The sequence below is a fragment of the Cimex lectularius genome, unplaced genomic scaffold, assembly GCF_000648675.2.
Source record: "Cimex lectularius strain Harlan isolate CLEC.00 unplaced genomic scaffold, Clec_2.1 scaffold241, whole genome shotgun sequence".
Classification (NCBI taxonomy): Eukaryota; Metazoa; Arthropoda; class Insecta; order Hemiptera; family Cimicidae; genus Cimex; species Cimex lectularius.
Window position 1 is genome coordinate 137,974 of NW_019392841.1, and position 17,346 is coordinate 155,319.

The window sequence follows — 17,346 nt, forward strand, 5'->3', positions numbered from 1 at the left end:
GGAGTATTTAGCCGAAGGTCGTGGGTTCGAATCCCGCTTGTGGCACTGACTTTTTATCTCAACCAAAACCTTAATTAAATAATAACAAACAATTTACGTTGGTACTGCAGTTATAAATAATTAGTAATAATTGAATTCCATGGTACAGAACCTACACCGGGAGTCTGAAATCGTTCTTCCCCCTTTTTTTTGAAGGTGATGTTTTCACCCTCATGCTTATGCTTATTGGTAATGCTCTGGCCGTTTTCAAGATGCCTTTGTTCGTCATTACAAAAGGATGAAAGCTCGAGGTGGCGGCGTTAGGACCATTATATAAAAACAGACGACGAATATGGTAATGATCGCTCCAGAAACTTTGGGAAAAAACGCTCCTAAGGCCTTTATACTCTAGAGACATTTAAATATTCAGCCTTAACACGGCTAATTCGGAACTGGGATAAAAAATCTAAAAGTATAATGACTTCGGCTGCAAATGTAACGAGAGGCAGGGGGTGCAACCTGAGACTTGTTTTTAGAAGTTAACATCAGTCGGTGAAATAAAAGATACCTTATCTTCTCTTAAGTTACCTACATATTTTATTTTTCACGACCACTCCAATCAACGGTCATTTTCCTTCCCGCTTTTCTTTCTGTCTTGTTTTATTTTATTTTTTTTTTTTTTTTACTGTACGTTTTGTCAAGAAGCCTTTTGTAGACTCGTTAACGATTCTGTTTCTTACCCCCCTTTTATGAACTGTTCCCTTGAAAGAATCGTTTCTTCATTAAGGACTTGTACCTTTAAGATATCCAAATTACGGCTCCGTTACCGTCCCCTTTTCCTCTATAATTTAGACATAACTTTTTTTAAGCCATTCCCTTTATCCCTTGATCTCAACAAATTCGCTAGACGAACTTGTTTAAATTTTTTAGCTTCATTAATAAGTTGCATATATGTATATAATAAATTAAAATCAAAATAATTATAATAATAATACTTAAAACTAGTAGTATACAGAAAATAAAACATTTAACAAAATATGTGTTAAGCAGAAAAACGTCTCGCATGGTGCAGCTAGGATAAGCATCAAACGACCCTCCTTGGTTTTTTCAAACATGAATTCAGAGAGAATTCCGTTCCAAGAGTGAATGGAAGATCTGCTGGAAAGGGAGGATTCCATGACGGACAAAGCAATAATGAGAGGCTGGTTGAATAAATCGGTCCGTGGTGTCAACCTTAGTAATGGTGTCCCGCGAAAAACAGGTGGGTAAGGAAAGGACGTTGGTAAATAAATCACTACCGTCAGAGTACATCAGTCAATGCCAACCGGCGGCCCGGAGTCCAGTCATTTACCAAAGAGTAGTTTTTTTCCGGACACCATTTTCTTGACTCGGTGCGTTTATTTTTCGCTATCTAACTACCATTCTTACTCAGTCCTAACTCTGAAGAAGTTTTGAGTAAAGCTAAACCCTAATGATTAAAATAAAATCGTTACTTTCTTATTTCTTAGCTTTTATTATTTTATTTATTAGCTTTTTTTACAAAGTTCGCAACAACAAATGTCATATCGACCAAAGGATTTTTTCGAAAAGAAGAAAACAAATGTTTGAGTATACTTTGATACAGTGACGAATCGCCTTGTCAAAATCTTAAGCGTTGAGATCAAAAATCATTGGTCAAGTGTGAAAAGAAAAAATTGAAAAAATCTCTCATTTAATTTTATCTTCTTATACATGACTTCTCAAACAGTGACCACAACTCCGACGGATTTCACAATTGTATATATGTATGTATATATATATATCTTCATTCATATATACTCAAAGACAAAAAAAAACCGGCCCTTGTTTCTTTTCCCCAATAGGTAGGTATAAAGGTTGGTGTAAACTGAAAGAACAACAAATATAACTTGTTGTTTATCTGTAGAGTGTTACGCTGTTACAAATGTACAAATCAGTCCATTTGTACTCTTCACATTAAAAATAAATAAATTCCCTTCAATGTCATCTTTTCCAGAGCAAACTTTTCGTAAGTTAATTAGTTTTTTAAATTATTTTCTTTGATGAAACAATAAATTTGAGTTGTTTTTTTTTTCATCAAAGCAAATTTTGAAGTTGAGATCACGTTCGGGCAGATGCTTAGGCCAAGGACGGACGTTGCGTTCGTTACATAGCCTAAGTCATAGATGTGTCGCGCACTACCATCCGCGATGGTCTACAGCGGTTTTGGGCCACCGGAAGTTTGACCATGAACATACTAATATAGGGGTAAATGATCCGTCATATATTAATAAGAGTCGTCGGACGGCTTATGTTTTATGCATAAGTGCGCTCAACTTTCTCCGGCCTTGATAAGAGGATAGTAATTAAGTCCTGAAATCACCAAATTGAAGGTAAGATTCATTGCCATTCTCAAAGATTTATGAGATTTTGTATCGAATGGCACATTTCTGTATATGATTTATATTTTTAATGCAAAATCCTTTGCATAGAAATTCGAACTTTATAGTGTTTTCTAATTGGTTCATTTTCTTTTTGGTATTTTAATATATAAATTTCACTCGTCCCACGGTTCTAAATAGAGAGCAAAAACTATACCCCAGGATATTTTTTCGGTACCTAGCAATAAGGTGAAATTTGACATGTTACCTATACTCAAAACAAAACCGAAACAATAAAACATGGAACGATATTCCACAGAAAGTTTAAACGACGTTCTCTGTCTCCTAACCTTTACCTTTGAACTATATGAGAATATGATTATCGCAGTAATAAAATTAGTAATATAATAATGTCAATGTAATATATAATCAATGATGATAGTTTCTATTGATAAATCGGCAAATGTGTAATTTGAATTTTCTCAAAAACCTTTTACACTTTATGGGTATGTTGCTTAAACGACCAGTTAACATTTCAATAATGTTGTTCACTAAGAATTTTTCACTGCTTAATGAAAATACTTTGTAGAAGTAAAACATGCATATTTATATATAATAATACTTTCTTCGAAAGAGTACTCACTTGGTCTGCCTGCTATCTATGGTTTGGTCTCTCAGCCGCTTATCTGGAAAAAAAAATCAAAATTTAAAAATAAAATCTTTTCGCTATCTTAAGTAGTGTGTTTGAATTAAACGTAATACATCTTTAAAATATCCCATAAGATAATATTATTTAATGTGACAAATGAGGCTAGACTATCAATTAAAAGATGTCGAGGAGCGGAAAACTTTCTGACAGATCAAAGCAGCAAGAGCATTGATTGACTAAAATTACCGGAAACGATCAAACTACAGGTTCATCAACCCACAGACCCAAAGAGGCTTGAAATTACGATTTTGCTTTGGTAAAGTTCTATACACTTAGAAATTCATTAAAAGCAACTGGCTATGACCATATCACTAAAAATAAACAGTTGCAAACAACTTATCCGGAAGACGATTAAATCTCACAAACAAGGATAATTGTATATAATAATATTGACAATGAAAACCAATGTAAATTGTCCCTCTTTGTACGATTTCCATTCACAAAGAAATCTTTTTTCAGGGTGAAAATCATTTTCTAGTGATATTCATAGGTCTTGAAATTAGAAATGTTTAAGTGTTTGCCCGAATCTCTTGAAATGGGCGAAAATATTAGCAACACCGTGTATATATTATATTATACTTTTTTTATATAAAAACACCGGCTACCGTCTCGTTGCTCGGACAACTGTCAGTGACTAAATCAGCTCATGTTTAATTCATCCTCTGAGCAAAGCCATTACCTGAGGACACTTCCGGTGGAGTCAGTCGGCCGAACAAGATACCATCTCCCGCCAACTGCTATCCAACAGTTCGTTTTATTTTCAACCACGCATCGATAGCGTTATACACTTTATTGGTGAGATCTCGATTTCGATAAACCTGATTGCGAATCTAAAGACCACCGCCGCACTAGGAACACAACCCCCCCCCCAAAAAAAAAAAACATTAAAAGAGAAACCAACATAAACTGATATTTTAACGAAATGGTCCAACATATGAGATTTTATATTTCAATTTAACTATGAACTTTCATCCAATTTTAATTATGTAATGAGAAAAGCTATGAAAAAACAATGAAATCAAAACGAACCAATATTATTTCATTTTTAAACATTAAATATTCACACGCCCACATTTCTTTTGTATATACATACATGCATGCATGAATGCATGTGTATATATGTCATATACAGGGGCGAGGGTAAGTATCTGAAAAAACCAGATAAAATCTATGCAATTTGGACGTTCTGATCATTTTGGTCAGCCTATTGTAGCCGTGTTGGTCTGTCGCGTTTCACTATTTGGTTGGGTCTGTGATAAAAATTATATGAATTTGCTATAAAATCTTGCACTTCATCGGTATTTATACTACATTTATTTACTGTATGCCGAAGAGTTGCTTTTTAACGTGGGGAATCATTATTTCACTATTGGAGTGATAGAAATATTTAAAAGGATTCAAAATGTAAAACAATTTTGACCACAATATAGCCATTGTGTTTATAATTCTTCAAAATTATGAAGAACATTTGCCTGAAATCCGGATAGTCCTAGCAAAACTTTGTTAGTTACACTGAAAAAAATGTTCACCATAACCGTTGCATCCATCGACGCCCTCGTGTAATAAAACAATAACTTATTTTTATTAAATTATGTTAAATATTCATTATTTCCTACGGGTTTAACAATGCTCAATTGTCCTACTAAACCAGAATATTAATGGAGGAAGAGGGAGGAGAAGAAGAAGAGAGAGAGAAGTGGAGTTACATAGAAAGAGAGAAGAAGAGATAGAGAAACTGATTGATCGATATGAATTATTTAGCAGTTTCGTGAACTGGTATATATTTCTGACACTTAACGAAGAAAAAGAGAACTAGATGAGATGGGTATGAGAGAGAGAGGGGGAGAAAGAGAAAGAGAGTTTTAGAGAGAGAGAGAGAGAGAGAGAGGGAGAGAGAGAGAGAGAGTGATTAAGCGTTTTATTTAATCACGCCAAGTTAGATCTAATGTACTTTTCTTCGACTTGACGTTCGTTGTATATTTTCCTTTTTAGCAGATATTTTTGTTCTTTTCAATTTAAGTATTTTACAAACATATATATAAAAGAATAAAAGTTTTATAAGAAAGAAAGTGAGAGAGAGAGAGAGAGAGAGAGAATTTTTTTAGTTAGGACTTGTGGATCACTATACTACAACAGAGAAAGGGATAAATAGTTTGATCAAAAAAGAATTATAGAGAAAGAGAGATTTGTTGATTTTTTCTTATTTATTTTATTTATTTACAACTATTTATATAGAGAATCAGCAGATTGGATCTATATTTTGTGAACTTAAAAAAGTTTCTCTATCACTTAGTTATAGATAAAATGTTCTTTTTGTTAACAATAAATTCGATTGTACGTTTTAACAATTTATGATTAAGAGATTAAAATTTCTTAAACAAGAAGGCCATTCGATGCAGTGTAGACACTTCAAAAATATTTTTAACAGGAAGTAAGATGCGTAAAATGTTTCCCGCGCCAGAGGGGGTTGGACTAAAGTTTAAAGTATAATTTAATTTATTTGTTCCCCAACCCGACCACGTCCTCTTACAGCCGTCTTACAAACTAATTAATTGAAAGAACACGGGAGTATACGTTAAGTAATTAAACACTTAAAGGAGAACCGAGTTTGACAGAGATGCTGAGAGTCGCGGGCGGCGAGGGGCTTCCTAATATATTCACACTGACTCATTTTGTATGCGAGGTAAGTATACATAGGTGGCAAACTAACTGATCCGCCATCTGCTTCAATTAACACCGAGTATTAACCGACATACATAGCCCGGGTTGGGACACATGCGTTATACGAGAAAAACGTATATAATGTCTAACTCAAAGTCATTTATTGATCAAATTACAAGATTGTCGAAAGTTCCATTTTAAGGAAGAAATAAGAAACATTACACCAGCAATACGGTTTATAATATAACGTGTTACATTAAAAAATTAATATTAAAAGAGACCAGGGAGGTGATGTAGAGCAGTTAATACTGGTTTTTCTTTTAATCTCATGTTTCGGTAACATGTGAGCAACCTGATACCAACAAGTGAAATTGCAAAGTTTAGTAAAAGGAAGTTACTCATAAATAAAAATCTCTCTCTCTCTCTCTCTCTCTCTCTCTCTCTGTCTCTCTCTTTCTCTTTCTCTCTCTCTCTCTCTCTCTCTCTCTCTCCCTTTCTCTCTTTGAATGGGAAAATCATTGGATAACGAAAATCTATCTTTAGTACAAAATTGAGCATTACAAAAAACAAAAACTCTTCTAAAAATTAAATTAAATGTTCATAATATTCACCTTCTTTGGCATGCATTCTCAAAAAGGGTGGATATACTTAACATTTAATTTAATTTTTAGTCGCTTTTCGATTTTTCTTATGTTCAATTTTATACCAAAATATCTGTATGTTTATTTTGTATTAATATTATTATTTATAATAGACATTTGAAAATCTTGGTGGTTAATTTTTTTAGCCATTGCAAACCACAAAATTTGTGGTGTTTTGCAATTAAACGTAGATTTTACATTGGTTATAACTACCTTTAGAAATTAAATTCCTCATTTCATTCATTCATCACTAAGCGCAACCATTCCGTAAGCGCCATAGCTGCCAATATTTACAGAACCAAGAACATCTTACTTGATGTTTAATTAGTGATTTCTGTATTTTGTTTGCTTGATGGAACATAAAAAAACTATGGAACTTCATCGGGTTTTTTAGCTTTTTCCGTTAGTGTAATCAAATTTACAGTAGAATTACCAATTTTATGAGATACGAGGAACTTTATGGGATTAAGTTATGAAAGCTTGGAGTAACCTGAAAAGGAAAATATCTCGAATACGGTTGAGAATCAAATTGTGAACACTATGGGCTTTTTAGCCCAGTTTGGCACTTAGACCCTCCTGAAGTATTGGCGTCTGTTCACGGGACAAACTTTATATTATTTCATATTTCCCTATTACGTATCCCAAATGATGAAGATAAGTATTAAGATGGAAAGAAATATTAAATTTCGAATGTGATTTTTACTTTCTTTAAAGAAAAAAGCAATCAGCTAATCCAAAATAATTCTTAGGAGGGTGATTTAGAGTTGGCTTTTTGCTGTTTGCCCGCATAACAAAGTAATTCATCTTCGCTTAGTTGAAAGATAAATAAAAAGGGAAAAGTCTCTGTGGGAGAAAAAGGGTCCCGACAAATGTACATAAAATAAAATAAAAAGGGCATAAAAGAAGGGGAGGGCGAAATACTTGTATCCAAGGAAGGGATGCGTATCAAGGGGACTCGGATAAATCTTCACTCAATAAAAACCTAAGACCGAGAGAAAAGAGAGAAGAAGAAGGGAGAGTTCTGGAAAAATGATAATAAAAGCCAGAGGGGCAGAGTGCAAAGAGATCGCGACATAAAAAATTGTACAGGCCTCCCTGTGTAAATACAGCGGAAGTATGGCGCGAGCAATGTAGCGTGGCTCCTACGACCGGAATCAATATGCCCGACGTTCATATTTACTGGTAAACAATATTTCTGTTAATACCCTCACAAACTTTATGATGGCCGTTTACAAACTTTCTGCGCAGAGAAAACATCCCTTCGACAGTTCCGTTTGCAGTAAAGAAGTAAAAGGTCGTGGGGGAACGATATGGTTACGGCATTCTCTGCCAACTCGTGGAATAAATGGCCGAACATATAGCAACATATAGAAAACACAATTTAAACAATTTCGTTACGACACCTAGAAATTCTCGAGCGAAATTTAAATTGCACATGACATGTTCACATACTCGCACATGTATGAATGGTGTTTTATGAAATGCTGTATGTAAGCTGTTGTTAGTTTGTGTGTTTATGATTTTTTAGTGTTTCAGTATTTGTGAATTTTCAAAGTATTTTTATATTTTATACATTTGGGATTAATTTCAAGCTTGACTGAATTGTCTAGGGAACGCAATAGATTAGCATTATGTGAGTCGCGAAGTTGTATTTTCTTGTCCGTTATGTATCTGCATTTTATTTGTCGTCCTGCTTGTCGGTGTTTGCCTCTATTGGTTTCTCGATTGTGTTCCATGTCTTCAATGCAATTGAAATTGATTAGCTAATTTCCCTCTATATGTGGATGTGGTGTTTGCTGTTTTGAACTTTTGTATTTCTCATTGGTATGTTGCGCTGTTTATAATCTATTCAGCACGCTAGTCGTAGTGCTGCCATTTTATTTAGGTTAGTCCGTCTACACACGAGGTTCTCATAAGGAACTAATTAACTCGTGTTACGAACCCATCCGCAAAGAGTCACTCACAATGAAACTGAAGGAAGGACCGCAGGCGACTTGTTAGTAATGCGTTACTAACCACTTTAAGCCAACTCAGCTGCCGTTTATAATAATTAGTGACAGAAGTTCCCCAGTTTTGAGTGATTTACAAGATGGACTGTCAATAGGTGAATACACTATATGTGAGGTAAGTTGAAAAGCATCCTACTCGAAGTAGGACACTTAAAAGGCATGGCATGAAGTCGGAAAAACGATCTGTAGCGATTATAGTACAGCAATAGGAATGCTTCATCGCTGGAATCATTATTATAAACGAAAAAAAGCTACCTACCAACATTTCACAAAAGAAACTAGCAATTTCGATCTTTTTTGAGTAGCTTCCTTTGTGGATCCGCGTCACTAGATTTAATAACTGATTAGTGTCGAGTCATACGACATCCTCAACTCCTCCAATAGTCTGTCAAGGACTTTTCCTGGACATCGAAAAGTGTTCGAACGTGTGTGACACCCAGGACTCATACAAATTAAAACCACTTCTACATGATACGTATTATTTAAATTGTCCACTCCTTTATTACAAATCGGACATTCCATGTAAGATGCGACCCTGCACGGTCAATAAGCGAAAGAATAAAGGCGTCAGTGCCATTAGGTTCGTGGTCCATTGCTCTTCCTCATCTACGTCCATCTACCTGCATCACCAACCGCAAGCTTAGCCACGTTCGCAGAAGAAATATGTGTATATTAATAGCTTCTTACATCCTGTTATGCCACCAGAATAAAATCCAATCATGGAACGACCGCTCGTGAATTGCTATGAACCCTCAAAAATCGTCCACCGTAACTTTCACTTTGAAAAGAAAATATCAAGTCAATAACATAATCTTAAACCAAAAAATCAAATAGGCTGATAATACGCGTTATCTTGGCACAAAGTTTTAGCAAAGCCTAACATTTAACAAGCACATATGGATTTACCTTTCATTTGTAAGCCCAATCTGACAATACACATGTTCACTCTGGGACCTTGCTACTAATTCGCAAATCAAGCACATCCATCCAGCAAAATAGGGTGCTAAGCTTAATCACGATGTACTGCATAACAACCTTAGAGTCGTAGAAGCTAAGAAGTAATAAAGAATGTATCCACCCGGCTACACACCACTATTAGAGCCCACCACAATCATACCTTGGCGGAATATGCAGAACGATTTCTAGTTTTCTGTAATGAGTTCGCGTACGTGGTACGTCATGAAAATATCTTTTGTATAAGTAATGCTGTTTTCTGCCATATTATCATAATAGCATGACGTTAGAGCGTGCTTTTGTGGCAGGACAAGAAATATAAAAGATGAGAAAATATTTTATATCAACATCAATCACGGTCGAAAATATAATTATAACAATTGCATTTTTTTTAAACAATTAAATCCTCGACTTTATGATCTACGGGCCTACCCGCCTTCCCTACGAGTGGAATTTTGCCATAAACGAAAGTCGTTGTTTAGTCGTAAACGATTAATTAATTACCCTCACTAACATTTTTAATAGCTCGTAGCCAAAAGGAATATATTATTTAATAATAGTAATTATCGGAATAACAGGCATCTTAACACTAGATATAATCCCAGTTTGACGACCACATTATAGCAAAGGTGGGAAGGTGTCATGCGTTTCATTAAAATGTTGAATGGTAAATTATTGTTATTACTTTTAAAAAATATACATTTAATTGCACTAAGACACAAAAAAGTGGCCATCCTTAATATTTTAAATTATTTCTTATTCTTTGATTATCTCACAACAATATTAGGTCCGTTTTAAAGATTAGAGGTAAATAAAACACAGATATTGTTACACCAAGCGTATGTGGCCAGGGTGTTTAACATTCCCAGAATAACTGTCGAAGGGCTTTCTATTACTACCAAAATATAATAAGGTCGTCATCGTGTCACATCTCAGAGAGTCTTTCATTGTTTCGAATCGTAACTTCACAAGTTAGAAATGCAAGAAAGCCTGCCATTGGTCCTGAACTTCCGACCAGGCTCCGTTAATTTGCGCAAGAAATCATATCAATTGGTTTGAGCCAGATTGTACTAAAATCTTCTTTTCGGATGACTCAAGATTTTGTAAGTCAAGTCTTCTGACGGCCGAGAGAGGGTTTGGAGAAGAACAGAAGAGCGACATTTCCCTGCAAAATTTTCATTACGGAGATGCTATGGAGGTGGTGTTGTTATAATTTAGGCAGGCATTTTTATGGACGGTCGAACAAACTTGTCCTTCATCGAAAATTCCCTAACTGCAGCGCAATACATTAAAGATGTGTTATCAGAAGAAGTTTTTCCTTATTTGCCTCTTATTGGCGACGGTAGTTTTATTTTTAGGCCCCACACAACTAGGATCGTTGGTGATTACTTGGAATGGGCTTCAATTCAATGTCTGGAGTGGCCAGCATGTAGTCCCGCCTTAAATCCTATAGAAAACCTTTGGGACGAGTTATCAAAAGGGTAAAAAGTCACCCAGTGATGATAGAGAATTTACAGGAATTAATAATGGCGCTGTTGGAAAAGAGAGTGAATATTCCACAGGACTACATTCAAAACCTAATAAAATCGATGCCACGTCAAATGCATGAGGTGATCAATGCAAGAGGAAGAAATACTCCATACTGAATTGAATATTTTCTTCATTGTTTCCATAACAACATTTTTGGTAAAATTAATTTTATATATGTACATATTTTTGAATGTTAATTTTAATTAATTTTCATATGCTCTTATAAGAGCCAACTATTTTATTTTTAAACAAAAATTCGCAAATATACAGGAATTGTTCTTTACATGTTTATATATCATAACATTTCCTAAGTTTTTATTGATTTAAAAAAGGGTAACTTTGAAATTTAAAAAATTAGCTTGAAGTTAAAAAGAACTCCTTCGCAGAAAAACTATAGATATAAACCGTTTTTTAATATATTTTTTTATTAATGAAAAACTAATATAAAAATTGTATGTGCAAATTAATACATGTACGCATTTGAATTGTTCACTGATGTATGTATTTAACAAAATATTATAGCTTCTGTTTTATACGTTTTGATAAAAAATGAATTGTACGTTTTATTATTTTTCAGAAAAGGGAACTTGCGAGTGCGGTTGAGTCAAGTGTAATTTATCGGCTTTGGCTGCTCGTTTGAGGAAGTTAGAGCGAAGTGAAGAGCTGTCTGGAACTGGCCCTCTCCTCGTATAACGTTATATACCACTCTATGATATAGTGGGAGCGGCCCAAGTTCATTGAAGACAGTCATCAGTATCCATAAGTGATGAGGGACCTGATGTTTTATGGAAACGGTCGGTTGAGAGAAGAATTGGAGAGGGGTAGGTACGAGGATTTACTCTAGTGGTTGGGATCTGCACGGCCAATATATCTCGAGGTTTGGGCTCTCTGTCCTTTATATCATCGCCTCACTTCAAAGCTCCCACGGTTCACTTGCTTCGGATAAACTCTACCGGCCCAGGGAACGTCAGAAACGTGCAAATGTTTTTTTCCCTCTCGGCAAACCCTCGCATAAATTTCAAACTATACACGCCTGAATGATACACTTCATTATTTCATTCCAAACTCTAATTTGTTCTCGACTCCCACTTGTATCACGAAATTGACTATTAAAAAAGTCATTTTGTACGGTATAGATTATTATTGCAGCGCATTCTCATTAACGCCAAAAAAAAGTTATAATTGCTTGGTACAATTTGACCTCTGTCTTGCATCCTAAGACTTAAGGCAGAGTAAAAGGAAGAGAAGGGGGATGTTCCCATAGTGTGACTACTGGAACTTATCATTTACATAATTAGAACATATACAGCCCTTACTAATTTTATTCTACAAAATATAATCTAGAGTCAGATATCGACTTATTAACGAAAGCACAATTAATTACTTATGTAGGCTATTTTTGTGTCAATAAAAGAAAAATCTCATTAGGTAAGATTTGATGTTAAATGAGGGTATAGCCGATAAAAACCAACTTAACTGTGTTAATGTATCCAATTTAACAAATATTCATAGGCCGATAAACAAATAAAAACAAACCAACAAGTAAAACCTACTCTTAGCATCTACACTATATCAATTTAAAACAGAAAAATGGTTAAAACTATGATTTACGGGCCTAATTATGAACAGAAACAAAATACCGACTTATTAACTATTCGCTTCGTAAAATAATTTACACCGCTCTCATAAAGCGCAGCTGCTGGTTGAAAAATTTAAAAATTCAAATAAAATTGATGTCGCGTTGTTGCAGGAATCCTACAGCGTCAATAATAAAATCACATTATTTTCAAATCATTATAGAAGTTTTAGTAAAGGCAAAAATCTTATAAGACCAGCAATAATTATTATCAGGAATACTATTGCTATTTTACACACTCAGTCATCTAATGAAGACCGAGTTTTGGCCGAGTACATGTCTGCAGTGTATACATGTCATTTGACGGGCAAATTGGAATAGACAGACCTACCTAATCGGTTTGGAAAACATGTTGAGGCCATTTCAATTATCAATCTATCAATATATATATATATATATATTCGGCATGAACTCAAACGCTAGATCGATCACATGGTACATTAGATTGACCAATCGTAGTTACTCTACTCTGGAGGAATTTATTGCATCCAAATCGCTAGTTATATTGAATGAACCAAAAAATGCGACAACTTTTGACAACATCAGAGGTTCAATCAATATTGATTTAACTGTTTAACAATGAATTGTGCAATGGCAAATAATATACATGAAACACCCAAATTTAAATGCAATACTAAAACATCAGATTGGGAAAAGTTTAAACCTGAACAAAACAATAACTTGAGTGAATAAGCTTCAACAAATCCATTTGCGGTCAATATGGAAAAATTACACAATAAATTAGTAAGCCATATCCAAAGTACGGAAAATGTAGAAATTTTCATTGAAGAATTTGATGGAAAATTGATAACTACATGCTCAAAATATTTTATTGCGGTAAGAAAGAGGGGAAGAGACACCGGTAAAACTTTCAGCTGTTGTAACGAAGAGCTAAAGATCCTATGCAAAATGTTAAATGCGGCGAGAAGAAAATATCAGCAAACGCTTAATCACCAAGCGCTACGCCAGGAGAAAAAAAATAGTATTCAAATATATTAAATGATTTAAAATTGGAATCATGGAAAATCTTCTCAGGGATACCTGCAAATAATCTATGGAATTTTATATATAAAACTGCAGCCAGAAAACTAAAGCTCACTACATTTCAAAGGGGATAAAAGACAATTGCGAACATACGGCAAATTTTGAAGAAACAATGGAGATAATTTCTAATAAATTAGTGCAAAAAGACAATCCGACAAATGATTAAACGGTTCATAGGCTGTTAAGATTGAATATGGAGGAGGAAATTCAGAAAGGATGCGCCCCAAAAAAGCACCAGGATGAGATGGGTCCAGCGAGGTCCTCAAAAGTCTGGCTCACGCATATCCGGCGGCTACTACAGCGATATACGTAGAATGCTTATCAAGAGGAGTGTTCCCGTTGTGTTGGAAGAAGACAGAACTCACATTCTGAAAAAAGATGGGTAAAAAAATTTGATGGCCTCACTAAGGCTCTAAGCTTGCTTCCTGTGGCAGGAGAAGGGCTAGAAAAAATTAATGATCGGTAATATAATGCACAATCTATATTTAAACCATATTTTGTCAGATAATCAATTTAGATTTATACCGCAAAGATCTACTATAAGCGCGTTGAAGTATTTGGAAATGAAGTGGAAAGTCCTAATCATATCACTCGATGTGCAAGGGATATTTGATGTCGCCTGTGACATTTTTTAAGCATTGAGATAATACAAGTGTCCGAGAAACCTTTACAGACTAGCGAAAAGCTATTTTTCAGAAGGGCCTTGATTCTAGTTAACATTCTATAATAGCTTTCAAAAACTTGCATTACAAGGGTGTAGCATGACAGTGTTCGCTACGACATACTAATTATCGATTCTTGGGCTAAAAAGAATAAAATAAGATTTAATGAATCCAAATCGAAATTCACATATCCCGAAAGTCACAGATTGAACAAAAGTGAAGGTAGCATACCATAGGTTCGAACCCATCTGGTTTTCTATTTATCATCACAATACATTTAATTACTGAAAATATAAAATTCTGTAAACAAATATTATTTGTTGACGATTCACAAATTCTTAAATCTTGCAAAAACGATGAAATTGCTGAAACTATAAAAGCAAGAAACACAAAATACAAAGTACCTTCAAGAGCTCAAAGCTCTATATATAGCCTAAATAGCTTCATATATAGCTAAATGATTTACATATTATAAGAAATAAAAAATTTTGAAAATCAAAGAACGGAGGAGGTTGAAATTAAATATAACTACAATGAGTGTTTTAAAAACAAAATTATCCAACTTATTGTCTTTTCAAATGTGTACGACCGCAATAAGAGAGGCGTAAACTATAGCTTAAGGATACCAAAATATAAAATATCAGTATTCATCGACGAATTGCTATTATTGACTTGACCTAGCGTATGATTCAAGAATGGAAGATAAATATGTTGAGTTGAGAACATTACAGATAAATTACTTCCAAGCACACTTACATTAAACTATTTTCAATAGGGTATTAAAAACGACTCACCCCCTGTACGAAAAAACAAAAAAACTTAAGGAGCCATTAGATATTATTACATTTGAGAAGAAAAAGATTGTAATTCCAAAATGCAGAACAAAAAAATAAAAAACACTTTTCTTATAAAAACTTCTGAAGGGTTTAATAAATTACCGAAATAAATTAAACTACGGGAAAAAATTAATACATTCAAAGTAAACCTCAAAAGCAATTACATCAAATATTGTGATAAGTGGAATTCATGTACTTATTTTATTTACAATTAGTCTCGTTCATCACATTTTTACAGCATTCTCTTCATTTAATTTTAATTATAACATTTTCTCTCTCAACTATTATTTTGATATCATGGTTTTATTTATTATGTTTTAGTACACGTTCTGATTGTAAATTATAATAATGTTACTTACTACAGTCTAACGTAGGCTAATGGATAATTTTTATTGCTATATAAAGCAAATTATTTAATGTATTTTATATTTTAACATTTATATGTAAATTATAACCCACATTAGATGTAAGAGTGGCGCAAGAAACCTAATTCTGCGTGACTAAATAAAACGCTATCAATCAATCAATCTCAAGATGTAGATTTAGTTGGTACAGCATTTTCTTTGCTCTGTTACTAATTTTCAGGTCCATGAAAGGGTTTTACTAATCGTAGTATACATATAGTATGTACATAGTATATTTCATGCACAACCCACACATCGAGAGAGAGAGAGAGAGAGAGAGAGAGAGAGAGAGAGAGAGANAGAAAGGGAGAGAGGGAGAGAGAGAGAGAGAGAGGAAGAATGAAAGAGTGACAGAATACGAGAAAGGCTGAGGGCGGTCAAAAAGAGAGAGTACGACTTACAGAAAATAGGAGAAAAAATGTCAAAAAAATTAAAGAAAAGGAAAGAGAAAGAGAGAGAGGGGGAGAAAGAGGGGGAGAGGGAGGGGGAGGGAGGGAGAAAGAGAGAGAGAGAGGAAGAGAAAGAGAGAAGGCAGGTAAAATGAGTGACTCTGACTTACAGAAAATGGGAAAAACGACTGACAGCAAAAGAAAAGAAATGGAGAGGCAGAGTGAGAGTGAGAGAGAGAGGAGGAGAGAGGGAGGGAGAGAAAGAGAGAGAGAGTGAGAGAGAGGTGGGAGAGGAAGAGAAAGTGTGAAGACATGTAAAAAGAGTGACTATGACTTACAGAAAATAGGAAAAAGAGACTGACAGAAAAATGAGAGAAAGGGAGGGACAGAGAGAGTGAGTGTGAGAAAAAGAGAAAGAGAGAAGGCAGGTAAAAAGAGTGACTATAACTTACAAAAAATAAGAGAAAGAGACTGACAGCTAGATGAAAAGAAGGGAGGGAGGGAGGGAGGGAGAAATAGTGAGAGAGAGAGAGAGAGAGAGAGAGAGAGAGAGAGAGTAAGAGTGAGAGAGAGAGAGAGAGAGAGAGAGAGAGAGAGTAAGAGAGAGGGCGGGTAAAATGAATGACTATGACTTACAGAAAATGGGAAAAAGAGACTGACAGCAAGACGAAAGGAAGGGAGAGAGAGAGAGACAGAGTATGAGAGAGGAAGGGAAAGAGAGAAGGCAGGTAAAAAGAGTGACTATGACTTACAGAAAATAGGAGAAAGAGAAAGGAAAGAGGGCGGGTAAAATGAGTGAGTATGATTGAGAGAAAAGAGAAAAAGGAGAGAGTTAGAGGGTGAGAAAGGAAGTGAAAGAGAGAGGGCGGGTAAAAAGAGGGAGTATGATTGAGAGAAAATAGGACAAAGAAAATGACAGAAAAATTAAAGAAAAGAAGAGAGAGGGGGAAGGGAGGGATGGAGAAGGAAGATGAAAGAGAGTGAGAGAGAGAACAAAAGAATCAGAGGAAGTGGAAAAGAGAGGGCGGGTAAAAAGAGAAATGAGTATGACTGAGAGAAAATGGGAGAAAGAGAATGACAAAAAAAGAAAAAGTGAGAGGGGAGATGGGGTGAGAGAGGATGAAAGAGAGGAGAGAAAGAGTGTAGAAGAGGAAACGAAAAACAGATTGTAACAGATATAAATGGAAAGAATTTTGAATAGTTGAGGTTAGGATGTACATATCTTCTTTTGGAACGAATTATATGTCTAATCCGTTACATTTTGATTATACTATGACTGTATTCATCATCGATGTATATATGATCTTTAAAAAGTAAAATAAAACCACAATTAATATTTATTACCTTGTAATAATCAGTTAAATAACGGAAACGGGAAAGTCGAAGTTAACTTGTTACTCAACTGATCCGTCGGCTAGTTTCGCGCTCATATGTAACAAGTCACGTGATTATCGAAAGTTCTTTTAAACCACGAAACAACTTAAAACGGAATAAAAGTTTTCGTACAAATTTTT

General features: G+C 34.7%; 1 long non-coding RNA gene across 1 annotated transcript in view; it reads right to left on the minus strand.

Annotated features, from left to right (window-relative positions):
• The window catches only part of LOC112127532, a 63,304-nt gene extending 46,081 nt beyond the window's left edge, over positions 1 to 17,223 (minus strand). Inside the window, exons 1-2 of the long non-coding RNA XR_002910609.1 lie at positions 17,177 to 17,223; positions 3,001 to 3,043 (exon numbers count right to left, since the gene is read on the minus strand). This is a non-coding gene — a long non-coding RNA (uncharacterized LOC112127532). The remainder of the gene's footprint in view (positions 1 to 3,000; positions 3,044 to 17,176) is intronic.
• Between the last annotated feature and the right edge of the window lie 123 nt (positions 17,224 to 17,346).